General features: G+C 45.4%; 1 long non-coding RNA gene and 1 pseudogene across 1 annotated transcript; both read left to right on the top strand.

Moving 5' to 3' along the window:
- Positions 1 to 10492: 10492 nt before the first annotated feature.
- On the top strand, positions 10493 to 11721 carry LOC117098057. The gene is made up of 2 exons (XR_004443157.1): positions 10493 to 10542; positions 10666 to 11721. It is a non-coding gene; the product is annotated as an uncharacterized LOC117098057 (long non-coding RNA).
- Positions 11722 to 14667: 2946 nt separating this feature from the next.
- On the top strand, positions 14668 to 14757 carry LOC117098639 (annotated as a pseudogene).
- The last annotated feature ends 10368 nt before the right edge of the window (positions 14758 to 25125 follow it).

Below are 25125 nucleotides of genomic sequence, written 5' to 3'. Positions count from 1 at the left end.
GTCGGGGAGAGACTCAGGGTATCAGAGCTGGAAAGAACGGTTCCATTGAGGGTTTTCCAGCTTCACGGTCCATGGACAAGCATCTGGCTTCCGTGGATAGTGTATGATCCCCTAGATTTGGGAGTGTCTTGTGACCCCCTAGATATAGGGGGTAGTGTGTGTCCCCCTGGATTTAGGGGTAGTACATGACCTCCTGGATTTTTGTACAGATGAAGAAATAGGCCCAGATAGGTGACACGGTTTGCCAATGGCCAGAACCAGTAGGTGAAGGACTCAGACTCTCTGACTCTCTTCTTTCCTGAGCCAAATACATCATTATCTCTTCCAGAGTATGGACAACTGGCTGTGACTGCTCACTTTTCTTCCAAATCTGGGATTTAAGGCCTGAGTTTTTCATGACCGTGGCATTTGATATACAGATGTGTGGCTTCTGAAACAGAGGCCTCAGCTTTCCTGCTGCTTCATCTACTCCTGAGATAAAGACAGCCTTATGGGCACAGTGGCTCACACCTGTAATCCCAGTACTTTGGGAGGCCAAGGTGGGCGGATCACTTGAGGTCAGGAGTTCGGGACTAACCTGGCCAACATGGTGAAACCCCGTCTCTACTAAAAAAAAAACTAAAATCAGTTGAGTGTGGTGGTGTGCGCCTATAATCCCAGCTACTCAGGAGGCTGAGGCAGAAGAATCACTTGAACCCAGGAGGTGGAGGTTGCAGTGCGTCGAGATCCACCAATGCACTCCCGCCTGGGCAACAGAGTGAGACTGTCTCAAAAAAAGAGACAGCCTTATGGTTTCGTTAGAATGGGGAAGGGCAGCAGGGCTGAAGGGAATTACCCAAGACTCGACACACACTTGTTTATGAATCAGAACATTACCCTTCTATGAGACCAAGTCTCATATATGCATTTTTAAGCTGGTACGGTATTTACTTCCACTTACCTACTGTCTCACGGTCAGGGACCAGCCTCAGATACACCCTAGCGAAAACATCCCAGGAGAGCATGGCCACCATGACACACCTCAGGCCTTGGTCAGGGACACAGAGGTGGAAAGGGGTGCTGCCTGGGAAGGGCCTCCTCCTCCTGGAACATAGACCAAAGAAGGTCTAGTGAGGCTCCGGAAGGCAAATGTCCCACACGCCCATGTCTGGGTACCCTCCCACGACCGGCATCACTTAGTCACTTTTATATTTAAATTGCCAGAAGCCTGAAAAGTGTAGAAGGGACTCGTCCCAGGTAATTCGCTGGGGATCCTAGTCACAGTCTTTTGCTTTCATCCTCAAAGGCCTACGATGACAAACATAGCCAGGCTCAGCCCCAGCCCACCTGACAGGTAAAGACAGCCAACAGCATGCTGTGGAAGCTCAGATGTCCCTAGTTTACAGAGCTCCAACCCTCTGCTGGGTTTGTACAGGAGCTCATGGTTGAAAGAGGCAGCCTCCATTGGAACAAACACCAATCAGACATTGTGGAAAAGAGAACATCCCCTGAGGAATTTTTCGGTGGGGATTCCTACCTAAGGAGATGAATACAGTACATCTCTCACCCGCACTCCTGAAAGCGTCATATCTGGTTCTGTTCTTCACGATCTAACCTTCCTTCTAATCTGTTCTCCACTTGGCAGCTAGGATGTTCTTTGTTTATAAAAATTGGTTAAAATACACATAACATAAGATTTACCGTTTTAACCATTTTTAAGCTGAAGTTCAGTGGTATTAAGAACATTTACATTGTTGTGCAACCAGCACCATGATTCATCTCCAGAACTCCCTTCATCTTCTCAAATAGAAGCTCTGTGCTCATTAAACAACCACTCCCCATTCCTGCCTTCCCCAGCCACCGGCCACCACCGTTCTATTTTCTGTCTCCAGGAACCTGACTGCTCCGGTACCTCACATTAAGTGGAATCTTGCAGTGCTTGTCCCTTTGTGACTGGCATAGCATGATGTTCTCAGAGTTTATCCAGTCATAGCATGTGACAGGATTTCCTTTGCTTTTAAGGCTAAATCATATTCCACATTTTGCATATCTGTTCATCCATTGATGGACACTGGTTTTAGAATGTTCTTTGCAAAAACCCTTGTCTGATTGTATGACTGTAGGTAGCATGAGGCCCAAATCTTTAAAAAGCCATCAGGCTGTGCCCCCTTTGCAGGACCATCAGCCTCCCTCTGTCCCAGGCCCCCCATGTCCTCTCATTCTTCTGGGGTCTGGGCCTGGGAATCTGCTCCCACAGCTCTTCACCTGGTTAACTCCCCACGCCAGTCCAATCCAAACCCAGGGCCCCATCCAGGTCAGGAGTGCAACCTCCTCTCTCAGGACTCCTCGTGCTTCCTCCCAGCACAGCTCAGACCCGTCATTACACATCTGGTTCTGTGGGGGACCCCTGTTCTGCCAGTGGACTTCAAACCCAATGTTTAGTTCACCCCTGGCAGTCCTGAATGTCTGGCAGACAGGCGGTGCTCCACAGACGTGGATGTGATGGAAGAATAAATGTGGGGAGGAGCACGGAGCTGGAGCCAGGCTAAATTGATTGATTGATTGATTGATTGACTGACAGTCTTGCTCTCTCCCCCAGGCTGGAGTGCAGTGGTGCAATCTTGGCTCACTGCAACCTCCACCTCCTGGGTTCAAGCAATTCTCCTGCCTCAGCCTCCCGAGTAGCTGGGACTACAGGCATGCACCACCATGCCCGGCTAATTTTTTTGTTTTTAGTAGAGATGGGGTTTCGCCATGCTAGCCAGGCTGGTCTCGAACTCCTGACCTCAGGTGATCTGCCCACCTCGGCCTCCTGAAGTGCTGGGATTACAAGCGTAAGTCACCATGCCTGGCCATTGCTTGAAGAATTTAGAGAATAAAGCAGTAGCGCAGCATCCAGCACAGAGTAGACACTCAGCAACATCGCTGCCCTTCTTTTCTGTTACCCTAAATACAGTCTGAAGGGAGATACGGGTGAGAACACTTTTGTTCCCATAAGTACCCTGAATTGTATTGACTCACACGTAAGGTGGCATTTCCCTTGGAGAGAACGATGGTGGAAAGGGTCTGGGGCCTTGCGTACCTTATAAGGTCCAGAAACCCTCTTGGCAAGACCTGAACGCCCTACCTCAGCTCCGTCAGCATTACCACCACCTGACCTTGTCCTGAGCCTTACGCCCTGGTGATAGCTGGGGATGCAGGAGTGCAAGCTTGGGAATGGGGGTGAAATTCTCCCTAGAACTGGACAACTTGAAGGACACCCAGCAGGAGAAAGCCTCAATATGATTGTGTAAGATCACAGTGGTTCAGGAATCCTTTTTTTCCTACACTGTCCTGAGCAGGCTGAGGTCAGAACCACAAACATCTGCACACACGGGCGGCTGGCTCCGTCCCCGGCCTCCAGGGGCAGTGCCCCAGCCATTATTAGTCATTACTAGAGCAAACATTAGTACAAGTACACACACAATTGCAGAATCATTGCTCTGATTGGAAACACTGGTATGGAGCCTTGCAAACGTTCACCGGGTGAGAGAGAAACTGTGAACTTGTTTGTCTAGGCTCAGACACTTCTTTCAGATCCAGGGCTGACAAAGGAAGGCCCATTATGTGGGACACCTCCCCCAGGATTTCCTCTTCAAATATCAGCTGGGTCAGGCTCCTTCTATGCAAATCATTTGCACATTTATCCTGCTTTTCATTAACATAATATCTCATGAGCCATCACCCTAGCCTCTCTCCTTGAAACATTTCACAGTCAAACGGAGCTCAGCAGAAAGAGGGGTGATACCAGCGTCTTTGTTAAGGCAGTAATCTTTGTTTGTGTCTCCTCTGCCTGCTATATATTACTGTATGCCATAGCCACATCCAGAATGCTTTATTTTTTCAGTAAAGAACAAAATAAAGCTGAGACGAACTACTCCTAGATTCAGAAGCTCCCAAATCTCAAGGGAGATGTGAATTCTACCTGTCTGCACACAGTACACGATACTATGCTTGTTATCTATGAGACGGGCCAGATACTAGGTAGAACCTAAGAATAAATTGTGCAGGGGATGTGCTCTTTACAAAAGACACTTATTACTGAGGACACATCTCCTTTTGATGGAGAATTTATTCTGTGCAGGAGGGGACTGAAGTGGGGATTTCTACACCATCCTCTCTTCTGGGAAAGCATGCTTCATTGCTTTGCCAGGTAGGGTCAGGTGGATGGGGTGGGCACCCCCACAGTCCTATTCTGCTACCGACCACTTCTTCCCAGTGCCACCTTTTGACAGTTTCTCACTTGATTTGTGCACAAACACACAAGGACGCTCTTTTGGGGTCTCTATATGGTGATGTCAGCATGTTTCCAATTCATTCTTCGTTTGTACCAGTGCTTAGTAGGGTGACATAGGAGAGAACTCACTCGATATTGTTCAGCTGAATTAATTTCATGTTTTGGGGTGGGAGGTAGGGACTTTCTGACTTCAAAGAGCCTTTGATCCTTTGATTCTTATGTGATACAACATATTAAGATAAAATCTTAGATATGAATACAACCAATCCTGACACACACACACACACACACTTGTGCATATATGCAATTTAAAAAAAGACTTCAGACTGGGCGCGGTGGCTCACGCCTGTAATTCCAGCACTTTGGGAGGCTGAGGAGGGCGGATCACGAGGTCAGAAGTTTGAGACCCGTCTGGCCAACAAGGTGAAACCCCATCTCTACTAAAAATACAAAAAATTAGCTGGGCGCAGTGGCGTGCACCCACAGTCCCAGCTACTTGGGAGGCTGAGGCAGGAGAATCGCTTGAACCCAGGAAGTGGTGGTTGCAGTGAGCCAAGATCGTGCCATTGCACTCCAGCCTGGGTGACAGTGTGAAACTCTGTATCAAAAAATAAAATAAAATAAAAAAAGACTTCATACTGATACATCATAATGTTAAGAGAGCTTCTTCTGAGTGGCTGGGATTATCATTGGTTTTTAGCTTTTTTATTTTTTCTTTCAAAATGTCTATAGAAGCTTTCATTACTCTTGTAATCAAAAAAGGTTACAAGAGTAATCTTTTGTTTCTTTTATAAAATAAAATCTTTTTTTTCTCTATAAAAATATCCTGGAAACTGATTCTTAAGTAGTCATCAGACAAATTTTTCAGGGGAATTAATTAACAGCTAGCTTAGAGCAAGGCATTGGAGAAATAGAACATGACATTAATATTCCAGTTTGAGGGAAAGACAGAGTGGTAACAGGGAAGAGGAAAGGAGCATGGTCATGCAGGATAATCTTACCAATGCCATGGCTTTCTTACTGATGCTTATCTGGGACACACACATACACACAGCTGCTTCTTCTGCTACCTCCTAGGCCTGACACACAGCCCTGAGCAGCCCTCAATCCAAGCAGTTGGAATACCTCCATGCCCAGGCTTTAAGGCCACAATCAAACTATACTGTCTTAGTTCATTTTGTGCTGCTATACCAGAATACCTAAGACTGGGTAATTTATAAAGAACATAAACTTTCTTCTCACAGCTCTGGAGGCTGAGTAGTTCAAGATCAAGGCACTGTCATCTGGCAAGGGCCTTCTTGCTGAGTCCTCACGTGGTGGAAGATGGAAGGGCAAAAAAGAACCCAACTTCTGCTGTCAAGCCCTTTTAAAACAGTATTAAACTATTCGAAAGAGCAGAGCCCTTGTGACCCAAACACCTCCCAACATTGTTGCATAGGGATTAAGTTTCCAACATATGAATTTTGAGGGACACATTCAGATCATAGCAGATATTAGCAGTCAAGGTCCAACCAGGAAAATGAAAATATCTCCAAATATTTAAAACGAGGAAAATAAATTTAGGAATTGGCTTCATAAGTGAAGGAAGAGCTAAGAGGCCAACCAGGACCATGAAGCCACTGAGAGATTAGTACCAGCAGGAAGCCACTCCATACACTTGGACTGAGTGTTTCTGGTGAATCTAAGGCTAAAGAAACCACAGGGGTGGGGAGAAATGTCCTGGCTTCTCCCTTCCTTCCTCTCGTCTTGTACCAGCACCTCCTACACCAAACCCGGCTGGCAGTAGCTGCCCCTGAAGCCCACTGTGATACCAAGCAGGGCAGAGGAGGGAGGAGTAGTAGGTCTGAGGGCAGGAAAGCCACAGACTGGACACCACCTATCACTGGGCTAAAGAGCCTGTGAGCTGCCAGCTTGTCTCTTTCCCTCCCACCCTATCCCCCTGCCTGTTAGCACGATGCACTTGAATCATGCCAGGTAATTTGTTGTTGTTGTTGTTGTTTTCTGAGATGGAGTCTTGCTCTGTCGCCCAGGCTGGAGTGCAGTGGCTCCATCTTGGAACACTGCAAGCTCCACCTCCTGGGTTCACGCCATTCTCCTGTCTCAGCCTCCTGTGTAGCTGGGACTACAGGTGCCCGCCACCACGTCCGGCTAATTTTTTGTATTTTTAGTAGAGATGGGGTTTCACCGTGTTAGCCAGGATGGTCTCGATCTCCTGACCTTGTGATCCGCCCATCTCGGCCTCCCAAAGTGCTGGGATTACAGACATGAGCCACTGCACCCGGCCCATGCCAGGTAATTTTTTTCTAGTCTAATATCACCTGCCAGATTACAAAGATGAAAATATTACATTAGTTAAAAACGACTTTGTGGTCATTTTCATAAACGAGGGAACTGAAGTTTCAGAATGGCAGTCGCTCTCAGCCCTTAGTTCCAAGTTCCACCAAACTGAGAACAACTTCAGGGGCCAGAGAGGATCAGCTTTACAACTGAAGCTCATATGAAAACTAGTCTGCCCCTGGCAAGGTAGGCGCTTTCTTTTTTTTTTTTTTTTTTTTTTTTTGAGACGGAGTCTCGCTCTCGCCCGGGCTGGAGTGCAGTGGCCGGATCTCAGCTCACTGCAAGCTCTGCCTCCCGGGTTTACGCCATTCTCCTGCCTCAGCCTCCGGAGTAGCTGGGACTACAGGCGCCCGCCACCTCGCCCGGCTAGTTTTTTTTTTTTTTTTTGTATTTTTAGTAGAGACGGGGTTTCACCGTGTTAGCCAGGATGGTCTCGATCTCCTGACCTCGTGATCCGCCCATCTCGGCCTCCCAAAGTGCTGGGATTTCAGGCTTGAGCCACCGCGCCCGGCCGCGCTTTCTTCTCCCTTTCCCAAAGTCACCAACTGAAAGTCCCGATTGCCAGCAGGTCGAGAAGCAGGAAGGGGAAGTCCTCTAACTCAGGAGGGGCATCCCTAAGGGCGGACAGATCCAAGGAACAGGAGAGGAGGGCTGGGGCTGGTGTTGTTTTTTTGGCACAGTGATCTTACCTCTGCCACTGTGGTCCAATAGACAGAGGGCCTCACTAATTAGATTACTACTGCTCCCTTGTAGGGGGGTGCTATGCTTTGAATGTCCATCCCATCCAAAACTCATGTTGAAATTTAATCCCCAAAGGGGCAATATTGAGAGGTGGGGCCTTCACAAGATGACTGGATCATGAGAGGGCTCTACCCTCATGCATGGATTAATCTATTCATGGACTAGTGAATTAATGGGTTATCATGATAATCGGACTGGCTGCTTTAGAGGAAGTGGAAGAGAGATCTCAACTAGCATGTGAGCTTGCTCAGCCCCTGCCCTGTGATGCCCTGCACTGCCTGGGGACTCTGCAGAGAATCCCCACCAGCAGGAAGGCCCTTACCAGATGCAGCCCCTCGACCTTGACCTTCTAAACCTTCATGAGCGTAAAAAAGAAATATCTTTTCTTTATAAATTACCCAGCTTCAGGTGTTCTGTTATAAGCAACAGAAAACAGATTAGGACGAGGAGTGAAAAAGGAGGTGAGGCATCTGAAGCTGCCTTTATAATATTTCTCTGAGTGGTACAAATGTACATAGAAGATCCTATTTTATGAGCCAAGGCAGGAATTAAAGAAATGAAACAGGAGGGACGCCTCCTCCCACCCACACCTCCACCCTCAACTGTGAAGATAACTTGGGGCATTTGGGGGCTGCCTCAGCATTGAAATTGTAGTCATGATAGAAAAAGAGGCTACCTGGAGCAAACTGAGTAGGACAAAATAAACGTACCCATACTTGACAACTGAGAGATCATCTGTTTATCTCTCATAAACCTCATTTAGCCTCATGTTTACATTTATTCCCAGTTCCTTAGATGGTTCTATTTTTGATAGGTAAGTGTAATACAAATGGATCATACATATGCATAGTTTTAAATTCTGCTTTTAAAAATTAACATTATGGCCGGGCGCGGTGGCTCAAGCCTGTAATCCCAGCACTTTGGGAGGCCGAGACGGGCGGATCACGAGGTCAGGAGATCGAGACCATCCTGGCCAACACGGTGAAACCCCGTCTCCACTAAAAAATACAAAAAACTAGCCGGGCAACGAGGCGGGCGCCTGTAGTCCCAGCTACTTGGGAGGCTGAAGCAGGAGAATGGCGTAAACCCAGGAGGCGGGGCTTCCAGTGAGCTGAGATCTGGCCACGGCACTCCAGCCTGGGCGGCAGAGCGAGACTCCGTCTCAAAAAAAAAAAAAAAAAAAATTAACATTATGTTATATAGCGTATATCAGTAAGTATTCTTCTGAAACATTATATCAGTAGGTTTATAGCTGGTCGTCGAATGGCTGCTCAACATTTAAATGCAGATTGTAAGACTTGTTCTACACAGTGTAAAAATATGGTCATACCTCTTCCATTAAAGCTGCAATTACTTTTGCACCAACTTGTTTTTTGTTTTTTTTGAGACAGAGTCTTGCCCTGTCACCCTGGCTAGGGTGCAGTAGCATGACCTTGGCTCACTGCAACCTCCACCTCCCAGGTTCAAGCAATTCTCCTACCTCAGTCTCCCGAGTAGCTGGTACTACAGGCATGCACCGCCACCCTCAGCTAATTTTTTCTACTTTTAGTAGAGACGGGGTTTCCCCATGTTGGCCAGGCTGGTCTCAAGGGATCCACCCACCTCGGCCTCCCAAAGTACTGGGATTATAGGTGTGAGTCACCGTGCCCAGCCTATATTCTTTTGAAATTAATTGCTGAAGCATCCCAGGCCCTTTGAGCGGAAAGTCCAACTTGTCCCTCTCAAAATTCCGTGTATTTCACCCAAGTTGCCCAAGAATGCTGGATCCTTCCTCAGCTCCAAGAGGACTCCAGGTAACATGCTAGCAAAATGACAGCCAGCGCTCCAGCCTGCAGTTCCCGGTGGTTGCCACGTGGTGTCAGTGTTGAAGAGTAGTCCTGTACACTGCAGCTGGCAATGACCATGCATCCTGGGATGTCCCTCCGCGGCTAGCCCCTTGTAGTTTACATTTCCGTGCTCAGATATTGCCCTCTAAGACACAGTCACTGGGCAAGGCTTTTAGGGGTCGGAGGTACTTCCAAGGTCAGCCATATACTTAATGCTCTGGAATCAATTCCAGTACCAATTGTTTGGCCCTTGTGAAATTGGGACATGAAACTTGAATCTCCTTCCTGTAGGATGACTATTTCAAGGTCTTGTTCACTTCCCTCTTACTAGATTTGAATCCCCCTTTTGTACGTTTCTAATTTCACATCAGACCTTTCTAATTTCAAATTTGAGAAAGTGGTGATAGGAATGCTGATCCCTTTAGAAAACTCTGAGCTTCTCAAGGAAATCAGCCCACTTCTTCCCCAGCCAACAGCTCTGCAAATCAAGGACTATGTCAGATTTTGCTAAGCCATTCAGGGAAACTAAATGTTTTATGGTTTTTTCTTTGTTTGTTGTTTGTTGTTTTGTAAAATGGGTGCCTCCTTGTCCTCTGTTTATGAGACCACTGACGCCGTTCTTTATAGATTGAAGATCTATTTCAGTGTGATTTTTCTATACCTGTCTTGAAATTTCTTTCTAAATAAAAATCTCATCCTCTATGTACCCCCATGACCTGAGAGTTGTTCTATTGCTGGACTTCAAGTTGTTACCATGTTTTAAAAGTCATAATAATAAATAATGCTGACTTTTGGCTTAAAGATGTCAAATTGTCATGTGTTTATTTCTACTCCCTCCTGGTATCTTACTGAAATATACGACAACAACAAAAAAGTAAACAATGGGGGAAATATCTGGCAGAGAGAGATAGTGGGAAAACACACCATTGATAGAGAAGAAACATGGAGACGTTCTGATGTGGTAATAATGGCTATGTGGGTTTACTGTGCACCAGCCCTGCTCAATGCTTTTACATGCATGCATCATTTCACCAAAGAATATGAGATAGGCAGAAGCTCCAAGCAGATGGAACTGGACTGCTGGGCACATCATATGGTTTGGCTCTGTGTCCCCGCCCAAATCGCATCTAGAATTGTAACCCCCACGTGTACAGGGAGGGCCTTGTAATCCCTATGTGTGGAGGGCAGGAGGTGATTAGATCATAGGGGCAGTTTCCCCTGTGCTGTGCTCTAGATAGTGAGTTCTCACAGGTCTGATACTTTTATAAGGGGTTCTTCCCCTTTCACTTTCTCTTCTCGCTCCTGCTGCCTTGTGAAGAAAGTGCTTGCTTCCCCTTACGCCATGATTATAAGTTTCCCGAGGCCTTCCCAGCTTGCAGAACTGTGAGTCAATTAAACCTCTTTTCTTTATAAATTACCCAGTCTCAGGGAAGTTCTTTATAGTAGTGTGAAAATGGTCTAATCCAGCACATCAAGCAACACTCCTGTTTCTCCTTTTTCACACAGGAAAAGAAGAGGAGGGCTCCTCTGAGACCTAATAGGATGCATTTCCCAGCTGAGCCCAGGTGTGCGCTGCTCATGGGGCATCGTGAGGGTGCGGGGAGGTTTGAAGGGCAAATGTGTCAGTGCGCTTCTGGGACTCCGCTCCAAGCCAGGCACCCAAAGGCAGGGCTGGGGACTCAGACTACCCATGAGGATGAAGCCCAGCTGGGAAATCCAGGTGCTTCACCTCCTCAGAACTCCTTCCAGGGATGTGGGGGCAAGGCGATGCAGCCCCCTGGCCGTCGTCTGGACTCCAGCAGGTGCAGAGTGAGCACGCTGGTTGGAACTGCTTGACAGCAAGCTGTCGCCTGGGCTTCTCTTCCAGGGGCCCCACAGTGCCCCAACCCTCCAGCAGGCGCCTGGACCCACTGCCATGCTGTTTCGCTTGCCAAAATCAGGGGAACTCCTTTTCCTGGCTGGGCCTTTTTTTCTTTCCCGGTGGGCCATGAGGTGAAAACTTTAGGACTCTACGAACTGAGACCAGTCAAGGCTCCTTATGGGTTTTGTCTTCACTGCCCTTGATTTTCAGTCCAAAGCCATTTTCAAGGACAACCGGCCATGGCCCCCACTGTCTCAGCGTTCTGCCTGAAGGAGAGCTGACTTCAGCAGCACGTTTCAATTGCCCACCTTTTGGAGGTGGACCAAGGAGTCTTGCCTGCAACCAAATGATAACCTCAAAGTGGACCAGGTGTTTTCTTTAACCTGTTTATAACCTGAGGCGTAAATGATTGGCAGTGGAAGGTTAAGCCGTACCTCCTGTGATGAATTGGGGCAGGTTAAATGGACTGAGCTGTTTCTGTTCATCCATAGTAACGTCATGCAGCTTCCCAGCAACATATTTGAACAAGAGTTTTGTAATCATCACATGTAAAATCTTTCTGTTGGAAAAAGGCACCCATATACCTTGGTAGAATATATTTGTTAATTGCTATTTGTTAGCTTCCTCTTTTCTTCAAAATAGAGGGGAAATTATTACTTTGATAATGGGTAGAGGGGTTTCAGGCTTAAAAAGAAGAACTTTCCAAGGGTGTTAAGAATAAATACACCAAGGCAAAAACTGCTGTCTGCCATCTGCAGCCACACATGATGCTAGTTGTTGGGAAGAGTGTGTCCATTTGGAATCAGATGCAATTGCTGAGTGAACTACGATGCTTGTGTACCATGGCATGTGATACATGGAAACAGACAATAACAACACAGAATCACTGGATGTTTGTGGAGAATCAGCACCTCTAAGGAAAGAAAGTATTTCAAGCCATCAATATCAATACCTGTCCCTACATATTATAGAGTTATTTCAGGAGACAAGAAATAAGACAATTATAAGTAATATTCTTAGAAATATCCAAGCATGGCCTGGCGCAGTGGCTCACGCCTGTAATCCCAGCACTTTGGGAGGCTGAGGTAGGCGGATCACTTGAAGCCAGGGGTTCGAGACCAGCCTGGCCAGCATGGAGAAACCCAGTCTTTACTCAAAATACAAAAATTAGCCGGGCATTGTGGTGCACACCTGTAGTCCCACCTACTCAGGAGGCTGAGGCAGGAGAATCACTTGAACCTGGGAGGTGAAGGTTGCAGTGAGCTGAGATTGTGCCACTGCACTCCAGCCTGGGCGATAGAGTGAGACTCTGTCTATATATATATAATTTTTGGATATGTATATATCCAAGCAGATATTCCTTCATTAAAGCAAGAGCAGACTTGGAAAAGAGCAATTAGATAAGAAAGAAGCATATTTTAGAAATTAAAAAATTCAAATGGAAACAAAAGATGATATAACCATACAACGAAATACTACTGAGCAATAAAAAGGGAAAAAAATTACTGATTGATACACTCTATGGCATGGGTAAACCTCAAAAACATTATGTTGAGCTAAGGAAGCCAGATGCAAAAAGTGCATGCTATATGGTTTCTTTCACATAAAACTCTAACACAGGCAAAATTAATCCATGATATTAGAGATCGTCCGTGATTTCTGGGGAGGGGTAATGAATTGACCAGAAGGAGATGGAAAAACTTTCTGGGGTCATGGAAATGTTCTATATCTTGATTGGATGGCTATGCGGGTTATATGTATGCATTCATTACAACTGACTGTGCACTTAAAATTTGTGCATTCTATTATATGAATATTATACAGCAATTTAAGAACATGAATGGACTCTCCTCTCAAAAGCAACAGCAGCAGCAACAACAAAACACCTTTACGTATACTCCGACTTATAGTAATTCAGCTGAAAACAGTTAGTGAACTAGAGGAAAAGGTGATGGAAGTCATGAGTGATGGTGAAATATAAATCCAGTGTCACCATCACTTGTATAATAGGAATTTCATGATGAGAAAATAGGAAAATATGTAATAAATTGTTTCCTGAGTGGAAAAAAAAAGAGGTCATTGAATGCCAAGTAGGAATTCTCAAAAACTACCTCCAGCCTGGGCAACACAGCAAGACTTCATTTCTATTAAAAAAAAAAATAGCTGGATGTGGTGGCACACACCTGTAGTCTCAGCTAAGTCAGGAAGCTGAGGTGGGAGGATCACTTGCGACCGGGATAAGCCTGCAGCGGGCTGTGATAGTGCCACTGCACTCCAGCCTGGGTGAATGCATAATGTACGCTATCATCAATAGTGCACAAGAGGTAAGACACTGTTTCAAAAAAAAAAAAAAAAGGAAAAGAAAAGAGAGACAGAAAAAAAGAAAAACTACCTAAACATAGTCTGATAAAATTTCTCAGTTCTACGGTTAAAGAGAAAAATGTATAAGCTTCAAGACAGGAAAAAAAAAACTACCCTCATAGAAAAGAGAATCAAACTTGTAACTTACAAACCAAATGCTAGAAGATTGTGAAACCATGCTCCTAGGGTTGCCTCTTGGAAAGAACTGTTAGTAGCATATCATACCCATTCAAGTGATCTATCCTGTGTCAGGGCAAAGGAAGGCACAGACAGTATCCTACTCACATTCCTCCTCTGCTAAAAACAAAACAGCACTAAGAAATCTCAAGAAAGAAATTTTTTAAAGCTTCAAAATAGGCCAGGCGCGGTGGCTCACACCTGTAATCCCAGTACTTTGGGAGGCCAAGGTGGGCAGATCAGAAGGTCAGGAGTTTGAGACCAGCCTGGCCAACATAATGAAGCCATGTCTCTACTAAAAATACAAAAAATTAGCTGGGCCTGGTGGCGCGAGCCTGTAATCCCAGCTACTTGGGAGGCTGAGGCAGGAGAATCATTTGAACCCGGGAGGCAGAGGTTGTGGTGAGCCGAGATTACACCACTGCACTCCAGCTTGGGCAACAGTGCTAGACTCCAGATAGAAAAAAAAAGCATTAAAATAATTAATTAAGAAAAGATGAGGACAAAAAACAGTAATAAACAATAAAACCTGTAAAGTTTAAGTAATTATTGGTAACATGGCTGTTTAGTACATTTTAAAGCTTTTTTTGTTTTGTTTTGTTTTGTCTGGAGAGCGAGTCTCGCTCTGTTGCCCAGGCTGGAGTGCAGTAGTGCAACCTCAGCTCACTGCAACCTCTGCCTCTCGGGTTCAAGCGATTCTCATGCCTCAGCCTCTGGAGTAGCTGGGGTCACAGGCATGCGCCACCAAGCCCAGCTAATTTTTTTTTGTGTTTTCGGTAGAGACGGGGTTTCACCATGTTGCCCAGGCTGATCTTGAATTCCTGACCTCAAGTGATCCACCTGCCTTGGCCTTCCAAAGGGATGAAATTACAGGCATGAGCCAGTGTACCTGGCCTTTAAAGGTTTCTTAAAGTAGAAGAGTCATCATGTTAAAAAAAAAAAAAAGAGAGATACCCAGCAGGGGAGGCAGAGAGGAGTCAGAAGTATGTGAACCATCCTTTTTGAAGTCAGGGGAGTTATTGTTTAATACTTGACACTGATGAAAAATACATGTTCAGATATGTCTGTTAGAATTGAAACAGTATTTTAAAAATCTTTCATTTCCCACTGTAGCAGCACATACACTAAAATTGGAATGACACAGAGCATGGCCCCTGAACAAGGACAGCATGCAAATTTGTGAAGTGTTCCATAGTTTTGATGACGGGATGAAGAAAATCTGGTATACTTACTCCATGGAATATTTCTCAGCCATAAAAAAACATAAAATCCTGTCATTTGCGGCAACATGAATGGAACTAGAGGACATTCTGTTAAGAGAAATAAGCCAGGAACAGGAAGTTAAACACCACGTGGGATTCATTAGATTCTCATACAGAGTGTGCAGTTCACAATAGTGTTTGCGCTGCTACAAGACTCTAATGCTGCCACTCATCTGACAGGAGGCAGAGCTCAGGCTGTAATGCTCACTGGCCCGCCGCCCGCCTCCTGCTGTGTGGGCCAGTTCCTAACAGGTCACAGAGCAGTACAGGGATCCCTGCTCTAGAACAGTAGTATAATGTACACTTTCATCAATAGTGCACAATAACCATTTCATTGTAACTGCAGCAATACTGCATATTTTAATTTAAAAAAATTAGTGGCCGGGCGCAGTGGCTCATGCCTGTAATCCCAGCACTTTGGGAGGTCGAGGTGGGTGGATCATGAAGTCAGGAGATCAAGACCATCCTGGCTAACATGGTGAAACCCCATCTCTACTAAAAATACAAAAAAATGAGCCGGCGAGGTGGCGGGCGCCTGTAGTCCCAGCTACTCGGGAGGCTGAGGCAGGAGAATGGCGTAGACCCGGGAGGCGGAGCTTGCAGTGAACCGAGATCGGCCACTGCACTCCAGCCTGGGCGACAGAGAGAGACTCTGTCTCAAAACAAAACAAATTAGCCAATTTGTTAAAAAGAAGAGTATTTAGGGGTAGCACTTCATCAATGTCGAAGTCGAATATTTTTTCTATATGCTTATTTTTGTCAATTATGATTTCATTTCTTTAAAACTGTAGAACACATGGAATTGGGGGAGATAGTTTTTGTTTTTACTATTTATATAACTTCTATACGTTGCTTCGTAAGTCTTTTACTCATCTTTCTAAGACAGACAATATTTTTCTTGTTGATTTTCATAAACCTTTCACATATTAAAGATATTAATTCCTTACCCTATTTCATTCAAATATTCTCCCAGTTTTTCATTTGCCTTTCAATAGTGCTCTTTGACATATTCAGAATGATTCAATTTGGTCTTAAAATTTATTTGTGCTTAGATAAGTTCTTATGCATCTAAAACTCAGATATGCATATTTGCTGGGTTTTGTTTGTTTACATTTTACTCTAATTCCATGTGAAATTTTAACCTATATTATGAGATAGGAATTTAACTTTATATCCCCCTAATAAGTCATAATCTGTACAACACTGAAACAGTCCTGAACTCAAATCCTGGCCCAGAGATGAATTCTATTTTTTTTTTTTTTTTGGAGACAGAGTCTCGCTCTGTCACCCAGGCTGGAGTGCAGTGGCGTGATCTTGGCTCACTGTAAGCTCTGCCTCCCAGGTTCTGGCCATTCTCCTGCCTCAGTCTCCCGAGTAGCTGGGACTACAGGCACCCGCCACCACGTCCTGCTACTTTTTTGTATTTTTAGTAGAGACGGGGTTTGACCGTATTAGCCAGCATGGTCTCAATCTCTTGACCTTGTGATCCGCCCGCCTCAGCCTCCCAAAGTGCCGGGATTACAGGCTTGAGCCACTGCGCCCGGCCGAAATGAATTCTTGTTTGACCTTGGACAAGTTACTTAATCTCTTTAAACGTTGCTTTTATCATCTGTAAAATGGAGATAATAACAGCTACTTTATAGAGTTATAATGATTAAATAATATAATAAATGCAAAATTTCTAATAAGTATCCTGTTGAATAACTGTGAAGAGCCTGAGATTTTACTCTACTTGCCAGCTGACAAGTTAGCCTGCCAGTTTCACAGATGTTGGCAGAAGACATGAGACTCCTGGATCAGAAACAAAGGACTTTATTATTATTTAATGCACAGCAGGCAGCAAGAGTATCACCATATGTGCATCAGTTTTCCTTGACTGCAGTCCCATGGTGGTGAAAGGATGAGTCCAGATACTTACCTAAACATGCAGTGGGTTGCATTATAGGAGAGGAACTCTGAGTTTAGCTTATCCAAATTTTCTAAAGCATTCAGTAAGCATGCCTGCCCTTTGCTCCGTAGGAGCACCTCTTCTGTTTTCCAAGGATGTTTGCTAAATGAAGAGCCATAAAAAGATAATCTAAAACAAAGGAGAGTTAGTCCCCCACAAGACTTGCAGAAAAGTGAAAGACTCAAGGGGAATTGTCTCCCAACACCTGCATGTAGACAACGTTCAATTAATGGAACTGTGTGTGTTATTATCTACTAAATCACTGTATATATCTGTCTCTGGGCTTTCTATTCTCTTTTATTTTATCAGCACTATGTTTATGTAATCTTATGTTCCATGAGAAAAATCTATGTTAATTAAAAAAATACTTTTATATAAAAGCTGAACAGATGATGAATTTAAATAACGTCGTATATAGCAAAGTTAAACAACTTTGCTATATATGGTTTTGGTTATGGTAGAAAAATTGGTTCACATGGAAGTCATCCCCCACTTCCTTTTGTGCTCTAAATACATAACAATGATAGACAAAACATCTTTAGCAACATGTGAAAGACATAACTATCTTAAAAACAAGATAAACATGTCTGGGAACCAGAGTCAGGTTCTCATGTTCTGGGAACTCATATTGAAATGTAATTGCCACTGTCACGCTATTAAGAGGTGATTAGTCATGCAGGCTGTACTCTCATGAATGGAGCAACGGTATTGCCATGGGAGTGGGTTTGTTACTGCGAGAGTTGGGCCCCCTTCCCCTCTCAGTCTCGCTTGCTCTGGCCTGTTGCCGTGTGATGCCTTCCACATTATGATGCAGCAAGAAGACCCTCGCCAGATGTGGCCCCCTGGTTTTCGCCTTCCCAGCCTCCATAGCCATGAGCCAAAGAAATATTTTTTCGCTATAAATTACCCAGTCTGTATTCTGTTATACCTGCGGAAACACAGACCAAGACAACCACCTTGCCCTGATGGTGTAATTCTCCGTACTGAGTCTTGCCTTCCTATAGCAGAAACGAGAAAATCTGCATTCCAGGAATTCCCCGAAACTAGGCTCCGGGCATGGGACCCTGTCTTGGCCAATCAGGTGTATTCCCACGAGACGCGGACTTGGGTAAGCATGGTGTTAGGGACTGATTGTGTTCCCCTAAAAATCGTATGTTGAAGCCCTAGTAAAGATAAAGCCTTTAAGTAGGCAATTAAGGTGAAATGAGCACATAAGGATGGGGGCCTAATTCAGCAGGACGAATGTCCTTCCAGGAAGAGGAAGGAGCACGAGGGATGTGGACACACAGAGGAAAGGCCATGTGAGGACACGGCAAGAACGCACCGTCCACAAGCCCAGGAGAGAGGCCTGCTGCCGTGATCGGAACGCTTCCCCCCAGATCCGTACATTGAAACTTCAGGGCTAGTGTGACAGTATTAAGAAATGGGGCCTTTTGGAGGTGATTAAGCCGTGAGGGGAAAGTTCTCATGGATTGGACTAGGGCTCTCTGTTCTTCTGCTGTGTGAGGACACAGGGTTCATCCCCTCCAGAGGAGGCCAGGCAGAGAGACCTGGCCCTCACCAGAAAACCAAGCCTATTGGTGCCTTGATCCAGGCCATCCTAGCCTGCAGAACTGTGATAAATAAATTTCCGGGTTGTTGTTGTTGTTTGTTTTTTGAGATGGAGTCTTGCTCTTGTTGCCAGGCTAGAGTGCAATGGCACAATCTCAGCTCACAGCAACCTCCACCTCCCAAGTTCAAGCGATTTTCCTGCCTCAGCCTCCTGAGTAGCTGGGATTAGAGGCATGCGACAATATGCTTGGCTAATTTTATTTTTAGTAGAGATGCGGTTTCACCATGCTGGTCAGGCTGGTCTCGAACTCCTGACTTCAGGTGATCCACCCACCTTGGCCTCCCAAAGTGGTGGGATTACAGGCATGAGCCACCATGCCTGGCCTAAATTTCTGTTTTTTAAGTCACACAGTCTGTGCCACATGCTGACAGAGGCATCTATTTATTTGGGGGACAGCAATGGTACAGAGTTGGGACCTGGTTCTGAATATCATCAGTGAACAAGTAGCAGTGGTGTTTTTGCTAAAACAGACCCTGTGACGTCACTGGGCCTCGTCCCTAGTTGTGTAGCTCCAGAGCTTGGATTTCTAGCCCTGCCAGAGACCCTTGCATTACCTAACATCCTATCATAAGTTCCTTTTCTGCTTAAACACCGCTGTTATTTGCAACTAACACCCCCAATTGATATAGTAATTTTCTGTAGAAGACAGTATTGCAGAAAACCTGACTGCAGTGTCTTAAATATAAGGAAAGTTTGTGTCACGCTCCAGGCATCCTTGACTTGGGTGGCCAGGTGAGTACAAGGGGTTTTATGAGGGACTCAGGCTCCTTTCTTACCTGCTCTGCTGTCCTCCCTGTGGGACTTCTGTCCTCACGGCCATAAGGTGCCTGTTGCATCTTCTGTATCGGGCGTCAGCAAACTGTGAAGGGGCCAAATGATGATGAACGCTGTACCCTCACGTGGCGAAAAACAGAAAAGGGCAAACCCATTCCCAACCCCTTGTTTAAGAGCCCTACTCCAATCCATGAAGTGTGGGCCGTAGGTCTTTGCTACAGCTACTCACCTCTGCCATTGCAGCATGAAACAGTCACACACATGTTATATAAATGCGCAGAGCTGCGTTCCAAAACACTATTTATGAAACTAGGCAGCAGGTGGAACTGGGCCTGTGGGCCACAGTTTGCGGATCCCTGTTCTATATCCAGGAGGAGGAGGAAGCAAGGGCTGGAGGCAGCACCTTCAGCTTAAAGCTTAATGGCCAGAGCTGTGTCACATGACTACCCCAGCTGCAAAGACAGCTGGATGTCTGACCATCTATTAACATTTACACCTTTGGAGCAGGGCCCCCCAAACATTGTCATGCCATGAGATGCGTAGAAAATAGGGGTACATATTTGATGTTACTTACTGCCAACTGGCTTCGGGGCAATGGCTGGCCCAAGTCCTACCTGGCTGCCGCAAAGGTGGAAGGGAGCAATTTATCGGTCACACCTGTAACCCATTTGCAGACACTGATTGGAAAGCTCCACCCTGGAGTCAAACAGGCAAGGAAGAAGGTTGTAGGACAGAACAAGCTCCTTTACATGTGTACAGACTCAGGGACTGTATCTTTAATATTCTTATGGCATGAAAACTCCCAGCCACCATGGAAAACCTGGTTCTCATTAAATACATATTCTAAACTTTGATTGCAAAATGCTTCATAAATAGAGCATTCTTAAAATGTTTTTTAACATGGTGTGACACTCTTATTCTGGTACTTCCCAGGAAGTGGGAGTTGACACTTCAAATTGTAGTTTCTCCACCAAAAATAAGGGCTTCTTTTTGCATCCTGTAAGTAATTGTGACAGGGTGACAAGACACCCTAGCACTGGCCAAAACCACAAAGCTCCATAATTTTGGATTAGTGTGGATATTTAAAAAATGTTTCCAATCCCTCACAAAGCTTTCTCTCTGCCCAGGCCCAGCTGTGGCTTTCCCTGGGCCCTGGCGTTCCCCCGTCCTTTTGTGCTCCAGCCCATGCTCTATTTCTACTTTGCTTTACTTCTTGTGACTGAGACACATACGGTGTGATGGCACAGTGGTCTCTAGACTGCCTTTGCCATAACTCCAGGTATATTCCCTGAACCACGTTTAACCATTCTCTCTACCTGGCCCATATGTACTTTGGCTGCAAATAATAGAATATTTTGCTAGTGGCCATTAAGCAGGAGAATATGTATTGTTTACTTAACAAAAAGTTGGGAGGTGGGCATCCCGAGGGTGGGTTTGGCAACTCAACAATGTTACTGAGACCCCGACTCTTTTCTGCCACCCTCCGTAGGTCAGGTGTCTTTTTTCTTCATGGACACAAGCATTGACTTCTCCTGACAACACCCATGAAGGAAAGGGATGTTTGTCAAAACCTTTCTCTCCCTGCACCTCTCTTAGAGAAGGAGCCCCCAACATATTTCTCCATATGTCTCACTGCCAGAATTGGGCCACAGCCCAGCCTTAGATTAAACGACGTCAACAAGAAGAGGAGACTGGCCAATCCCAAATCAACCTACACCACTGAGACCAATCATGGATCAACCTGCTTGTCTGAGACTAATCACAAGTCAACCTGCATGGCTAAGACCAATCACAAATCAACCCGCATGGCTGAGACCAATTACAAGTCAACCTGTATGGCTGAGACCAATCACAAGTCAACCTGCATGACTGAGACCAATCAAAAATCAACCCGCATGGCTGAGACCAATCACAAATCAACCCGCATGGCTGAGACCAATCACAAATCAACCTGCATGGCTGAGACCAATTACAAGTCAACCTGCATGGCTGAGGCCAATCACAAAACAGCCTGTATGGCTGACACCAATCACAAGTCAACCCGCATGGCTGAGCATACTACTGACCAGACGAAAGGGGATTCCCAGAGCAAGAGAAAGGAAGGGTGGTTATTGGGTAGAAAACCAATAGCACCTGCCATTGTCCCCTCAGCTCTGAGTCCGTTTCCTTGGTGCTTGTTTCTTAGAGTGGCAGAGGTCCTGTCTTCTTTGTGATCCCCTCTTAGAATCCACTAGAGTGGCCTGTCCAAAAGGAGATTAAAAAATATGTGTTCTCATGCAATACTACTCAGCAATTAAAAGGACAAATCACTGGCACGTGAAACAACATGGATGAATGTCACCAATGATATTACGCTGAGTGAACACAGCCAGCATACTACTTTTTTTGTAGCATACTGCAAAGAGTATATACTGTATGATTGCCTTTATATGACGATAGATAGAACAGGCAAAAATAATCCAAGGTGGAAAAAAAATCAGAACCTCTGAGGGGTGCGGAGATTACCTGGGAAAGGAGCCTAGAAAGCTTTCTGGGAGAAGGGAAATGTTCTGTTTTGTGTAATGTGTGGATTACAAGGGTGTGTCTATTTGTCAAAATCATACTGCTAAGCTGTCAGTGCATTTGAGTGTATGCGCCTTTTACAATAATAATTGAGTGCGGGAAGTGGAGAATGAGGGAGCTATAGAGATGAAACAAGAATGACAGAATGTTGCTAATTGTTGGAGCTGGTGGATGAGAACTTGGAACATGGGATTCACTATCTTCATTCTGTTTATTTTGTATGTTTGAAATTTTCTACAATTAAAAATTGTTCAAAAAGAATTTCTCCCTTCTCTTTCATGCCACTGGGTTTTCAGTTTGCATCTCCTTTCTCCGAGGCTCTTCTCAGAGAAAGACCTGGATAAGCAGCCTTCTGCTGTCTTCTGGCATCACGGGACCAGAACTTGGTGTTGTAACCGTGAGCATCTCCATCATCGGACAGGGGCCCGAGTGCAGGCTCCACAATGTGCAATCCGACTCGAGATGGCCACTCTCCCTGTGTGCCTGTCCTCTTGCCCAACAGCCTGCTCAGAGTGGGTGCTCACCAAATGTTTGGTGAATGAATAAATGAATTATGAATTAACAGAAGAATGAAACTAATAAATGATCATTGCAATAACCTGTAAAAAAACTTAAAAAAAAAAGTGTATCATAGGCAGGACCCAATTTATATAAATGGATCATGCTCCAAAGATTCATTTGTCACTTGTTTGGATTTCTTGAATTTCTTCTTAGTGGTAAACTTTCCAGATCAGCCACTAAATATGGTGACCTACTTCGAGTGAAAACGTGTAACATCGTTTCAAAGGAAAAAAATGCATTCTCAGACGTACCTCCAGAAAACCAGTCTCTAGTTGAAAGCTACGCATCACCCTGCAGCCTGGCCTGCAGCTCTGCTTTCTTGCCTTATGCAACCTGGCTGACTGTAGGATGGAATTAAGTAGTCTGTATTTACTGAGAGGCAATTACTCAAAGCAAGGTGGACAATACAGCCTCCTGGAGCCTGTCCTGTCCCATGTTCTGTCTCATTTCCCATCACTAAGGGCAGCTTCAGAATTGCTACCTGGGAAAGGGTTCAGGGGCCTTGTCTAGAAGCTGTGTTGGTTTTTATTTAGATCACAGATGTATTTGGAGTTGCTTAGCGGGGGTGGCAGAGGCCCCCTAAGGCACCCCTGGGCACTGTCACTCCTCATACATTGCAGTTGTTATTGCTTTTACAAATATAAATCTTCCACCACTTAATGGCCTGCCTGGTTAAGGCAAGCTTCGTGCTGTTTTCCACGCCATTAACCCCATCACGGGAGCAGCACTCCATAGCTGTTGTGGAATGGTGATGTCTGGGAGTGAGGCAGCTGAGTGTGGTGCACGCATGGGATCTGCAGGTGCTTCCAGACCCCCAGCAGAACATCACCAGCCACTGCAGGCTGGGAATGGATTGGACCCCTTTGCAGGTGGCTATGGAGGCATCTCCCATGGATATTGAAATAACGCTGCCTAGGAGACAGAAGAATGTTTACCCCATGCTATGTGCTAGTGTTTTGATGTACATGATCTCCTTTTACCTTCACAAACTACCCAGTGAGAATTAGTAGCCCCATTTAACAGACAAGGAAACAGAGGCTTGGAGTGTAGTTCTGCTTGGAGATAAGAAAGTGTATAAACTCACTAAGATATCTAATCCTCAGGGCCAAAGCCCTCAGCACATTGAGGACACTGAATCACTCCTGTCCCCAAGCTCAGTTACGATCATGTTGCAGCTACTTTTTGGATGTCAAAAAATTTCATCCTACAGTCAGCCAGGCTGTATAAGGCAGGAAAGTGGAGCTGCAGGCCAGGCTGCAGGGTGACGCGCAGCCCCCTTACCACACACTCAAGGACACCCAGTGTGTAGGTGTCATATTGCCACCGTCACGAATGAACACAAACCAAGTGGCTGAAAACAACATATATGTATTCTCTTACCGTTCTGGAAGCCAGAAGTTCAAGCTCAGTTTCACTCAGTGAACATTCAGCTGTCAGCCAACTGGTATTTCCGGAAGGCTCTCGGGGGATTCCATTTCCTTGCTTATTCCAACTTCTAGAAGCTGCTGAATTCCTTGGCTGATCCCCCTGCCTTACACCCTTCTTCCCCTTGCTTCCCTTGCCCCATCTCTTACTTCTGTAGTCTAATCTCCTCTGCTTCCCTCTCAAGAGGACCCTTGTGATGATGGGGGCGCACATGGATAACGCGGGATCTGTACTCAGTCCCATCTGCAAAGTCCATTTTGCTGTATGAGGCAACATTTGAAGTTCTGGGGATTAGGCCAGGGGCATCCTATGGGGGCCCTCACTCAACCGACCACCTTCAGCACCACCGCAAGGATCTGGTGTGGGCAGGCCTAGGAGCAGGGTCAAAATGCCAGGAAGAGAATGCGCTTGGAAATGGAAATATCGATATTTCACTTGTTTAAGGATAGAAGAGAAAAATCATCCCACTGCAACTTGAATGAACTGACCATTTCTATTTTTCCTGTTTCCCTTCCTGTTCTTGGCTAAATGCAGAGGTAATTTTAACTAATTGCAGTGATAGGATTAATATAATTTTCTGTTATGCTTTTTTCACTTAACATCACTTTTTTTTTTTTTAATGGAGTCTCAGTCTGTCGCCCAGGTTGGAGCACAGTGGTGCAATCTTGGCCTACTGTAACCTCCACCTCCTGGGTTCAAGTGATTCTCCTGCCTCAGCCTCCTGAGTAGCTGGGATTACAGGTGCGTGCCACCACACCCAGCTAATTTTTTTTTTCGTATTTTTGGTAGAGATGGGGTTTCACCATGTTGGCCAGGCTGGTCTCGAACTCCTGATCTCTGGTGATCCGCCCGTCTCAGTCTCCCAAAGTGCTGGGATTACGGGCGTGAGGCACTGTGCCCGGCCCACATATATTTTAAACTAGTCATAATTGCAACTCAGAACTCATGTTAAATTATTCTTCAATGTAAAAGAGGGTGATGTAAGAGGCTTCCTTTAAGCACCAAAGACCCACTAAGGTTAACAGATGTGCACAAGGCTGTACCTGTGTTTCCTAGGCCAGGTCTGTGCCACAATTCTTCCCCCAACACAAGCCCTGCTCCCCACTCTCCTGATGGCTCAATCCCAGGACAGTTTTAGATGCTTTCAGTTGAAAGTCTTAGAAATCTCTCTAACCCTTTGATATCTATTGGGTCCCTCTTGTTTTCTGCTGGATGAAAAGGCCATGCAGGAACCACATTGATGGCGGAGAAGAGAAAATAAATGTGTAAGGGGACACGCTACATAGACACTGGCCTGGGTCTCATTCCAAATGTAGTTCCTAATACGTCGACGCCCAGCAGCTGAGTTATCAGAAGACTCTGGTGATGGCTAGATGTTTAGGTCTTTCCCAGACTGGAAATATTTCTTGCTGAAATAGCAGCT

The sequence above is a fragment of the Trachypithecus francoisi genome, unplaced genomic scaffold (genome assembly GCF_009764315.1).
Source record: "Trachypithecus francoisi isolate TF-2019V2 unplaced genomic scaffold, Tfra_2.0 Contig01461, whole genome shotgun sequence".
Taxonomy (NCBI): Eukaryota; Metazoa; Chordata; class Mammalia; order Primates; family Cercopithecidae; genus Trachypithecus; species Trachypithecus francoisi.
This window is presented reverse-complemented; position numbering and strand designations above follow the sequence as displayed.